At 35.9% G+C, this 12781-nt stretch overlaps 1 protein-coding gene across 1 annotated transcript in view; it reads left to right on the top strand.

The window, feature by feature from the left end:
- Positions 1–12781, top strand: part of LOC127931563 (protein LRATD1-like) — a 46412-nt gene that overhangs the window by 32713 nt on the left and 918 nt on the right. The gene's annotated exons all lie outside the window — the stretch shown is intronic.

Raw genomic sequence — 12781 nt, 5'->3', positions numbered from 1 at the left:
CAACAGTGTGTAGTATTATTTGTGTACTTTTGAACTGCCTTTTTTTGTGGTACAGCAGTAGTTAATTAATTATGACTAGAATACAGTTAGTCAGACGTTTACAAACTCAGGTTGGAGTCAGTAAAACTCGTTTTTCAACCACTCCACAAATTTCTTGTTTATTTTTATTTTTTTTACCTTTATTTAACCAGGCAAGTCAGTTAAGAACAAATTCTTATTTTCAATGACGGCCTGGGAACAGTGGGTTAACTGCCTGTTCAGGGGCAGAACGACAGATTTGTACCTTGTCAGCTCGTTGATTTGAACTTGCAACCTTCCGGTTACTAGTCAACGCTCTAACCACTAGGCTACCCTGCCGCCTCTACACTCTAACCACTAGGCTACCCTGCCACCTCTACACTCTAACCACTAGAGCGTTGGACTAGGCTACCCTGCTGCCCCTTTTTTCGATTTTCGCCTAAAATTACATACTCAAATCTAGCTGCCTGAAGCTCAGGCCCTGAAGCAAGGATATGCATATTCTTGGTACCATTTTGAAAGGAAACACTTTGAAGTTTGTGGAAATGTGTGAATTGAATTTAGAATATAACACAATAGATCTGGTAGAAGATGATACAAAAAGAAAAAAACGTTTTTATTTCATTTCTACCACCATCTTTGAAATGTAACAGAAAGGTCCCAGGTCTAGCCATCACTCTGGTTGTAATTCCGATGGTGTCCACAAGAGGAAGCAGTGTATGTGCAAAGTTTCAGACTGATAAGTTGAAGTATGAGTGAGCTTACGTGACCCAGGTGCATTTGGGCTAAGACATTGACATTTTTTCATTACATTTTTCTGCAAGAATATCGTCAAATCTGTATACTTGGACTTTGACTTTGATTGAACTTTTTCCAGCCATATTGTCAGTTCAACATTTGCAAAACACCCAGTTTTCATAACTTCATAACTCTCCATATTCTTGTAAATTTTGCCCAAAGGAAAAAGGCTTATCGCACAGGGTTAGCAGCTACATTTTTGCAACAGATACGGGTTTTCCGCACTCCGCATACTCCCGTAAGCCCAGCTCATTGGCTATCTAGCTAGCTTTTGTTTTGACCCCGATTGGTGCTTATTTGACAAAGTTACAGTAATCAAGTGAAGACCGTCCTTGTCATCTGCGTGCCATGAAGGCTTCACTCTCTGACCCAATATGGTGTCCTATAGGATATACTACACCCCTAATGATATAGTGAAGTCTGGTTACGTTCTAGGATCTCTGATATGGTGTCCTATAGGATATACTACACCTCTAATGATATAGTGAAGTCTGGTTACATTCTAGGATCTCTGATATGGTGTCCTATAGGGATATACTACAGCCCTAATGATATAGTTAAGTCTGGTTACGTTCTAGGATCTCTGATATGGTGTCCTATAGGATATACTACACCCCTAATGATATAGTTAAGTCTGGTTACCTTCTAGGATCTCTGATATGGTGTCCTATAGGATATACTACACCCCTAATGATATAGTGAAGTCTGGTTACATTCTAGGATCTCTGATATGGTGTCCTATAGGATACTACACCCTAATGATATAGTTAAGTCTGGTTACGTTCTAGGATCTCTGATATGGTGTCCTATAGGATATACTACAGCCCTAATGATATAGTTAAGTCTGGTTACGTTCTAGGATCTCTGATATGGTGTCCTATAGGATATACTACACCCCTAATGATATAGTGAAGTCTGGTTACGTTCTAGGATCTCTGATATGGTGTCCTATAATGATATAGTTAAGTCTGGTTATACTGATATGGTGTCTATAGGATATACAGCCCTAATGATATAGTTAAGTCTGGTTACGTTCTAGGATCTCTGATAGTCTGGTGATCTCTGATATGGTGATAGGATACTACACCCCTAATGATATAGTGAAGTCTGGTTACGTTCTAGGATCTCTGATATGGTGTCCTATAGGATATACTACACCCCTAATGATATAGTGAAGTCTGGTTACCTTCTAGGATCTCTGATATGGTGTCCCTATAGGATATACACTAATGATATAGTGAAGTCACCTAGGATCCTGATAATGATATAAGTAGTTAAGTCTGGTTACGTTCTAGGATCTCTGATATGGTGTCCTATAGGATATACTACACTAATGATATAGTTAAGTCTGGTTACGTTCTAGGATCTCTGATATGGTGTCCTATAGGATATACTACACCCCTAATGATATAGTGAAGTCTGGTTACGTTCTAGGATCTCTGATATAGGTGTCCTATAGGATATACTACACCTAATGATATAGTGAAGTCTGGTTACGTTCTAGGATCTCTGATATGGTGTCCTATAGGATATACCACCCCTAATGATATAGTGAAGTCTGGTTACCTTCTAGGATCTCTGATATGGTGTCCTATAGGATATACTACACCTAATGATACAGTGAAGTCTGGTTACCTTCCTGGATCTCGATATGGTGTCCTATAGGATATACTACACTCCTAATGATATAGTGAAGTCTGGTTACCTTCTAGGATCTCTGAGGAATAAATACGAAAGTGATTTGACTGGATTTGAGACAATGTTTAAGTTCAGATTTCTAGATTCCTTTCTTTGCAAATTGAGCGACTGGAAATACAAAATTGATCATGGACCTTTTACGACATGAAAAATAATTTTATCTAAGAAAATGTACTTCATGTCATCTCTGGGACCCTTTGGATGATAAATCAGAGAGCAAGATTTCAGAATGTAAGTAACCTTCAGAGGTGAATATATCAAACCTATCGCGGTGAAAAAAAAGTGTTTTGTTGTTAGGAGCAAACAATAGCATGGCATTTCTTCACGGTAATAGCTACGATAAATTGGACAGTGCAGTTACATTAACAAGAATTTAAGCTTTCAGCTGATATAAGACGCTTACATGTACCGATGTATTTGGCTCAGGTTTATACGTAAACTTCCGACTTCAACTGTACATGTATTTGGCTAAGGTATGTGCTTTCACATGTTTAAGTCTCCATATATCCACTAGTTCTAATATATCCCTGATATTCATACATGGGGCGGCAGGGTAGCCTAGTGTTTACAGCGTTGGACTAATAACCGAAAGGTTGCAAGTTCAAACCCCCTAGCTGACACGGTACAAATCTGTCGTTCTGCCCTGAACAAGAAGTTAACCCACTGTTCCGAGGCCGTCACTAAATAAGAATTTGTTCTTAACTGACTTGCCTGGTTAAATAAAAATAAATCCCTCATATGGCTTACATAGGGTTATAGTTTATAGTGTGATTTTTACTGTCCATTGAGGTACTTAAAACCGTCTAAGAATCTACCTGTAATTTAGTTATGCCTATAAGCTCGATACATTCAGTAAACTCAGTATTACTTTTGTGTTATTTCTTACATTAATTGTTGCATTATTACTTACAGCCAAAAATAAGTTTTGGAAATTCGGTCGATGGCATTTTGACCAGAAATGCAACTTTCCTCGAATGGATCCTTTGAAGGTACACCCCCAAGGCATTTCCTCCCAGGGGGAGGGGCTTCAAGATGAAAAATAATAAAGTAGACCAGCTCAGGGCGAGGATCTCCTTCCAGAGAGACATCAGGGACTGTAAGATACTCTGTTTCCCAGAATCATGGACTCTCTCTGGATGTACTGTCCCCATCCATACAGCCAGCGGGGTTCTCCATATTAACATCATCATAACGTAACTCTCCGGGAAAGGTGGAGGGGTTCGTTTCATTATGAACTGGTCATGGGGTGATTGCGATAACGTACAGGAACCTTTTGTTCACCCGATCTGAAAGGCCGCATTCTCTTCGGTCGTCGTCACGGCTGTGTATATTTCTCCTCTACACCAATACAGCTCTCTGTGTATCTGAGTACTGTATTGCAGTTCTAAAGTATTTATACCAGTGGAGGACCATCTGGCAGATTTTTAAATGCAAATAAATAAGGTAATTTAGTTTTTTTTTACACAGTCATACAATACGTTGTATTGAAAAGTCCTGGGGAGCTGTATCTGTCTATCTGGTCTAAATCACTGATACATGTTCCCCTCCATCCTCTGGTGGATAACCTATCTGGTCTAAATCACTGATACATGTTCCCCTCCATCCTCTGGTGGATAACCTATCTGGTCTAAATCACTCCATGTCCCCTCCATCCTCTGTGGATAACTTGTTATTATGTCTGAAGAAACTCCAGGTCATATCTGGTCAAATCTAAAGGCAAAATGGTGTTTTGGCTTCAAAATGAGCCCTCCATTTCTGGTGGAAACAAACAATTATTTATTTGAATCCCCTACTTTTAGCCTATGATAAAACCTCTCAACTGGGGTCAAAATTACCCCAGTTGGTATGAGGGGTCTTGTAACCCTGGGTTTTGTAGGTCTACTCAGGCTCATTGGCAGGAAATAAAATTATTAGATGGCCTGTAAAAAAATATTTTTAAAAAAGTACATTTTTTTTCACGCACTGAGAATAATCGGCACGAACCAGATTGACGAGATCTTCCCATGATGTTTCCAGAGAGGACCGACCCTCTTAGGGGAGTCATGTGTTTATCTGCAGAAATGACCGACCCTCTTAGGGGAGTCATGTGTTTATCTGCAGAAACCGACCCTCTTACCCCAGTCATGTGTTTATCTGCAGAGAGGGAAACCCTCTTAGAGGAACCTGCTGGGACCCTCTTGGGAGAATCAGGTTTATCTGCAGAGGCCGACCCTCTTATGGCAGGAGTCATGTGTTTATCTGCAGAATGCGACCCTCTTGGAGAATCATGTTTATCTAGATGACCGACCCTCTTAGAAATCATGTGTTTAAAGGACCGACCCTCTTAGAGGAATCATGTGTTTATCTGCAGAGAGGACCGACCCCTCTTGGAGAGTCATGTGTTTATCTGCAGAGAGGACCGACCCTCTTAGAGGAATCATGTGTTTATCTGCAGAGAGGACCACCCTCTTAGAGGAATCATGTGTTTATCTGCAGAGAGGACCGACCCTCTTAGAGGAATCATGTGTTTATCTGCAGAGAGGACCGACCCTCTTGGGAGAGTCATGTGTTTATCTGCAGAGAGGACCGACCCTCTTAGACGAATCATGTGTTTATCTGCATAGGACCGACCCTCTTAGAGGAATCATGGACCGACCCTCTTAGGAGAGTCATGTGTTTATCTGCAGAGAGGACCGACCCTCTTAGGGGAGTCATGTGTTTATCTGCAGAGAGGACCGACCCTCTTAGAGTCATGGAGGACCGACCCTCTTGGGGAGTCATGTGTTTATCTGCAGAGAGGACCGACCCTCTTAGGGAGAGGAATCATGTGTTTATCTGCAGAGAGGACCGACCCTCTTAGAGGAATCATGTGTTTATCTGCAGAGAGGACCGACCCTCTTATAGGAATCATGTGTTTATCTGCAGAGAGGGACCCTCTTAGAGGAATCATGTGTTTATCTGCAGAGAGGACCGACCCTCTTGGGAGAGTCATGTGTTTATCTGCAGAGAGGACCGACCCTCTTAGAGGAATCATGTGTTTATCTGCAGAGAGGACCGACCCTCTTAGAGGAGAGTCATGTGTTTATCTGATAATTTGTTGTTTTGAGGACCGACCCTCTTGGAGCCAAATGAATGGCTCTTTCATGTGTTTATCTGTTCAGCGAAGACCCGGACAAACTTTGATTCTATTTAGTTGGATATCCTAAAAATCATTTGATTGATGATGTGAATTGATGATTTGTTTATGATTGCAGATTGATGATTGATTGATGATGTGATTGATGATGTCTTGATGATGTGATTGATTGATGTGTTTGACTGAATGTGATTGATGATGTGGAGATGATTTGATTGATTGATGATGATTCTTGGGAGATCATGATCAAGATTGAAATGATTGCAGATTGAGATGATGATTGATGATGTGATTCTTGGATTGATGAGATTGATGAGGTTTGTTTCCCAGAATCATGATTCTTAGATGGAATGATTTGATTTGTTTATCTGCATGAGCGACCCGACCCTCTGACAAATCATGTGATTTATCTGCAGAGATGGATTGTTCACCCTCTATGAATTACATTGATTTGATGTGATTTGATGATGTGATTGATTCTTGATGATGTGATTGATGATGTTTATTTGAGAGAGGATGATATTGATTGATGATTGATTGATGATGATTGATGATGTGATTGATGATGTGATTGATGATTTGATTGATGATGTGATTGATGATGTGATTGATGTGATTGATGATGTGATTGATGATGTGATTGATGATGTGATTGATGATTGATTGATGATGTGATTGATGATGTGATTGATGATGTGATTGATGATGTGATTGATGATGTTTGATCTCTGGTGGATGATGTGATTGATGATTTGATTGATGATGTGATAATGATGTGATTGAATTGATGATTGTATGATTGATTGATGATTTGATGATGATGTGATTGAAATGTGATTGATGATGTGATTCTTTTGATGATGATTGATGTTTATCATGATTTGATTGATGATTTGATTTGATTGATGATGTGATTGATCCTCTTTGATGATTGATTGATGATGTGATTGATGATCTGGTTGAATGATGAAATTTGATTCTGATCGTGATTGATGATTTGATTGCTCTGATGTGATTGATAAAATTTGATTGATCATTGATTGATGATGTGATTGATTGATTGATGATGATTGATGATGATTGATTGATGATGATGATTTGATTGATGATTTGATTGATGATGTGATTGATGATGAACCATGATTGATTGATGATGTGATTGATGATGTGATTGATGATGTGATTGATGATGTGATTGATTGATGATTGATTGATGATGTGATTGATGATTTGATTGATGATTGATTGATGATGTGATTGATGATGATGATTGATGATGTGATTGATTGATGATGTGATTGATGATGATTGATGATTGATTGATGATGATGATGATTGATTGATTGATGATGTGATTTGATGTGATGTGATTGATTGATGATGTGATTGATGATGTGATTGATGATGTGATTGATGATGTGATTGATTGATGATGTGATTGATGATGTGATTGATGATGTGATTGATGATTGATTGATGATGTGATTGATGATGTGATTGATGATGTGATTGATGATTGATTGATGATTGATTGATGATGTGATTGATTGATGATGTGATTGATGATGTGATTGATGATGTGATTGATGATGTGATTTGATGTGATTGATTGATGATGTGATTGATGATTGATTGATGATGATTGATGATGATTGATGATGTGATTGATGATGTGATTGATTGATGTGATTGATTGATGATGATTGATGATGTGATTGATGATGTGATTGATGATGTGATTGATGATGTGATTGATGATGTGATTGATTGATGATGTGATTGATGATGTGATTGATTGATGATGTGATTGATTTGATGTGATTGATGATGTGATTGATGATGATTGATGATGTGATTGATGATTGATTGATTGATGATGTGATTGATGATGTGATTGATGATGTGATTGATGATGTGATTGATTGATGATGTGATGTGATTGATGATGTGATTGATTGATGATGATTGATTGATTGATTAGGGTGATTGATTGATTGATGATGTGATTGATGATGTGATGATGTGATTGATGATGTGATTGATGATTGATTGATGATGATTGATTGATGTGATTGATTGATTGATGATTGATTGATGATGTGATTGATGATTGATGATTGATTGATGATGTGATTGATGATGTGATTGATGATGATTGATGATGATTGATGATGTGATTGATGATGTGATTGATTGATGATGTGATTGATTGATGATGTGATTGATTGATGATGTGATTGATGATGTGATTGATGATGTGATTGATGATGTGATTGATGATGTGATTGATTGATGTGATTGATGATGTGATTGATGATATGATTGATTGATGATGTGATTGATGATGTGATTTGATGATTGTGATTGATTGATGATGTGATTGATGATGATTGATTGATGATGTGATTGATTATGTGATTGATGATTATGTGATTGATGATGTGATTGATTGATGATGTGATTGATGATGATTGATTGATGATGTGATTGATGATGTGATTGATGATTGTGATTGATTGATGATGTGATTGATTGATGATTGTGATTGATTGATGATGTGATTGATGATGTGATTGATTGATGATGTGATTGATTGATGATTGATTGATGATGTGATTGATGATGTGATTGATGATTGATGATGTGATTGATGATTTGATTTGATTGATGATGTGATTGATGATGTGATTGATGATGTGATTGATGATGATGATTGATTGATTGATGATTGATTGATGATGTGATTGATTGATGATGTGATTGATGATGTGATTGATTGATGATGTGATTGATGATGTGATTGATGATTGATTGATGATGTGATTGATGATGTGATTGATGATGATTGATGATTGATTGATGATGTGATTGATGATGATTGATTGATGATGTGATTGATTGATGATGTGATTGATGATGTGATTGATGATTTGATTGATGATGATGATTGATTGATGATGTGATTGATGATGTGATTGATGATGATTGATGATGTGATTGATGATGTGATTGATGATTGATTGATGATGTGATTGATGATGATTGATTGATGATGTGATTGATGATGATTGATGATGATGTGATTGATGATGTGATTGATTGATGAGGTGATTGATGATTGATTGATTGATGATGTGATTGATGATGTGATTGATTGATGATGTGATTGATTGATTGATGATGTGATTGATTGATGATTTGATTGATGATTGATTGATGATGTGATTGATGATGATTGATGATGTGATTGATGATGTGATTGATGATGATTGATTGATGATGTGATTGATGATGTGATTGATGAGGTGATTGATTGATGATGTGATTGATGATGTGATTGATTGATGATGATTGATGATTGATTGATGATGTGATTGATTGATGATGTGATTGATGATGATTGATTGATGATGATGTGATTGATTGATTGATGATGATGTGATTGATTGATGATTGATTGATGATGATTGATTGATGATGTGATTGATTGATGATGTGATTGATGATGTGATTGATGATGTGATTGATGATGTGATTGATGAGGTGATTGATTGATGATGTGATTGATGATGTGATTGATGATGTGATTGATGATGTGATTGATGATTGATGATGATTGATTGATGATGTGATTGATGATTTGATTGATGATGTGATTGATGATGATTGATTGATGATGATTGATTGATGATGTGATTGATTGATGATGTGATTGATTGATGATTGATTGATGATGTGATTGATTGATGTGATTGATTGATGATTGATTGATGATGATTGATGATGATGATTTGATTGATGATGTGATTGATGATGTGATTGATGATGTGATTGATGATTGATGATGTGATTGATGATGTGATTGATGATGTGATTGATGATGTGATTGATGATGTGATTGATGATGTGATTGATGATGTGATTGATTGATGATTGATTGATGATGATGTGATTGATTGATTGATGATGTGATTGATGATTGATTGATGATGTGATTGATGATGTGATTGATGATGTGATTGATGATGTGATTGATGATGTGATTGATTGATGATTGATTGATGATGTGATTGATTGATGATGTGATTGATGATGTGATTGATGATGATTGATGATGATTGATTGATGATGTGATTGATGATGTGATTGATGATGTGATTGATGATGTGATTGATGATGTGATTTGATTGATGATGATTGATTGATGATGATTGATTGATTGATTGATGATTGATTGATGATGTGATTGATTGATGATGTGATTGATGATTGTGATTGATGATGTGATTGATTGATGATGTGATTGATGATGTGATTGATTGATGGTGATTGATGATGTGATTGATTGATGATGTGATTGATGATGTGATTGATGATGATTGATGATGTGATTGATGATGTGATTGATGATGTGATTGATGATGTGATTGATGATGTGATTGATGATGTGATTGATGATGTGATTGATGATGATTGATTGATGATTGATTGATGATGTGATTGATGATGTGATTGATGATGTGATTGATGATGATTGATTGATGATGTGATTGATGATGTGATTGATGATGTGATTGATTATGTGATGTGATTGATTGATTGATGATGTGATTGATTGATGATGATTGATTATGTGATGTGATTGATGAGGTGATTGATGATGATTGATTGATGATGTGATTGATGAGGTGATTGATTGATGATGTGATTGATGATGTGATTGATTGATGATGTGATTGATGATGTGATTGATTGATGATGTGATTGATGAGGTGATTGATGATGTGATTGATTGATGATGTGATTGATGATGATTGATTGATGATGTGATTGATGATGTGATTGATTGATGATGTGATTGATTGATTGATGATGTGATTGATGATGATTGATGATGTGATTGATTGTGATTGATGATGTGATTGATGATGTGATTGATGATGTGATTGATGATGTGATTGATGATGTGATTGATGATGTGATTGATGATGTGATTGATGATGATGTGATTGATGAGGTGATTGATTGATGATGTGATTGATGATGATGTGATTGATGATGTGATTGATGATTGATTGATTGATGATGTGATTGATGATGTGATTGATGATGTGATTGATGATGTGATTGATGATGTGATTGATGATGTGATTGATGATGTGATTGATGATGTGATTGATGATTTGATTGATGATGTGATTGATGATGTGATTGATGATGTGATTGATGATGTGATTGATGATGTGATTGATGATGTGATTGATGATGTGATTGATTGATGTGATTGATGATGTGATTGATGATGTGATTGATGATGTGATTGATGATGTGATTGATGATGTGATTGATGATGTGATTGATTGATGATGTGATTGATGATGTGATTGATGATGTGATTGATGATGTGATTGATGATGTGATTGATGATGTGATTGATGATGTGATTGATGATGTGATTGATGATGTGATTGATGATGTGATTGATGATGTGATTGATGATGTGATTGATGATTTGATTGATGATGTGATTGATGATTGATTGATGATGTGATTGATGATGTGATTGATGATGTGATTGATGATGTGATTGATGATGTGATTGATTGATGATGTGATTGATTGATGATGTGATTGATGATGTGATTGATGATGTGATTGATGATGTGATTGATGATGTGATTGATGATGTGATTGATGATTTGATTGATGATGTGATTGATGATGTGATTGATGATGTGATTGATGATGTGATTGATGATGTGATTGATGATGAGGTGATTGATTGATGATGTGATTGATTATTGATGTGATTGATGATGTGATTGATGATGATTGATTGATGATGTGATTGATGATGTGATTGATTGATTGATTGATGATGTGATTGATGATGTGATTGATGATGTGATTGATGATGTGATTGATGATGTGATTTGATGAGGTGATTGATTGATGATGATTGATTGATGATGTGATTGATGATTGATGATGTGATTGATGATGTGATTGATGATGTGATTGATGATTGATTGATGATGTGATTGATGATGTGATTGATGATGATGTGATTGATTGATGATGTGATTGATGATGTGATTGATGATGTGATTGATGATGTGATTGATGATGAGGTGATTGATTGATGATGTGATTGATGATGTGATTGATGATGTGATTGATGATGTGATTGATGATGTGATTGATTGATGATGTGATTGATGATGTGATTGATGATTGATTGATGATGTGATTGATGATGTGATTGATGATGTGATTGATTGATGATTTGATTGATGATGTGATTGATTGATGATGTGATTGATGATTGATTGATGATGTGATTGATGATGTGATTGATGATGTGATTGATGATGTGATTGATGATGTGATTGATGATGTGATTGATGATGTGATTGATGATGTGATTGATTGATGATGTGATTGATGATGATTGATGATGTGATTGATTGATGATGTGATTGATGATTGATTGATGAGGTGATTGATGATGTGATTGATGAGGTGATTGATGATGTGATTGATGATGTGATTGATTGATGATTTGATTTGATGATGTGATTGATGATGTGATTTGATGTGATTGATTGATGATTGATTGATGATGTGATTGATGAGGTGATTGATGATGTGATTGATTGATGATGTGATTGATTGATGATGTGATTGATGATGTGATTGATGATGTGATTGATGATTGATTGATGATGTGATTGATGATTGATTGATGATGTGATTGATGATGTGATTGATGAGGTGATTGATGATGTGATTGATGATGTGATTGATGATGTGATTGATTGATGATTGATTGATGATTGATTGATGAGGTGATTGATGATTTGATTGATGATGTGATTGATTATGTGATGTGATTGATGAGGTGATTGATGATGTGATTGATGATGTGATTGATTATGTGATTGATGATGTGATTGATGATGTGATTGATGATGTGATTGATGATTGATTGATGATATGATTGATGATTTGATTGATTATGATTGATTGATGAGGTGATTGATGATGTGATTGATGATATGATTGATTGATGATGTGATTGATGATTGATTGATGATGTGATTGATGATGTGATTGATGATGATTGATTGATGATGATTGATTGATGATGTG

The sequence above is a fragment of the Oncorhynchus keta genome, chromosome 8, assembly GCF_023373465.1.
Source record: "Oncorhynchus keta strain PuntledgeMale-10-30-2019 chromosome 8, Oket_V2, whole genome shotgun sequence".
In the NCBI taxonomy this organism is placed as follows: domain Eukaryota; kingdom Metazoa; phylum Chordata; class Actinopteri; order Salmoniformes; family Salmonidae; genus Oncorhynchus; species Oncorhynchus keta.
This window is presented reverse-complemented; position numbering and strand designations above follow the sequence as displayed.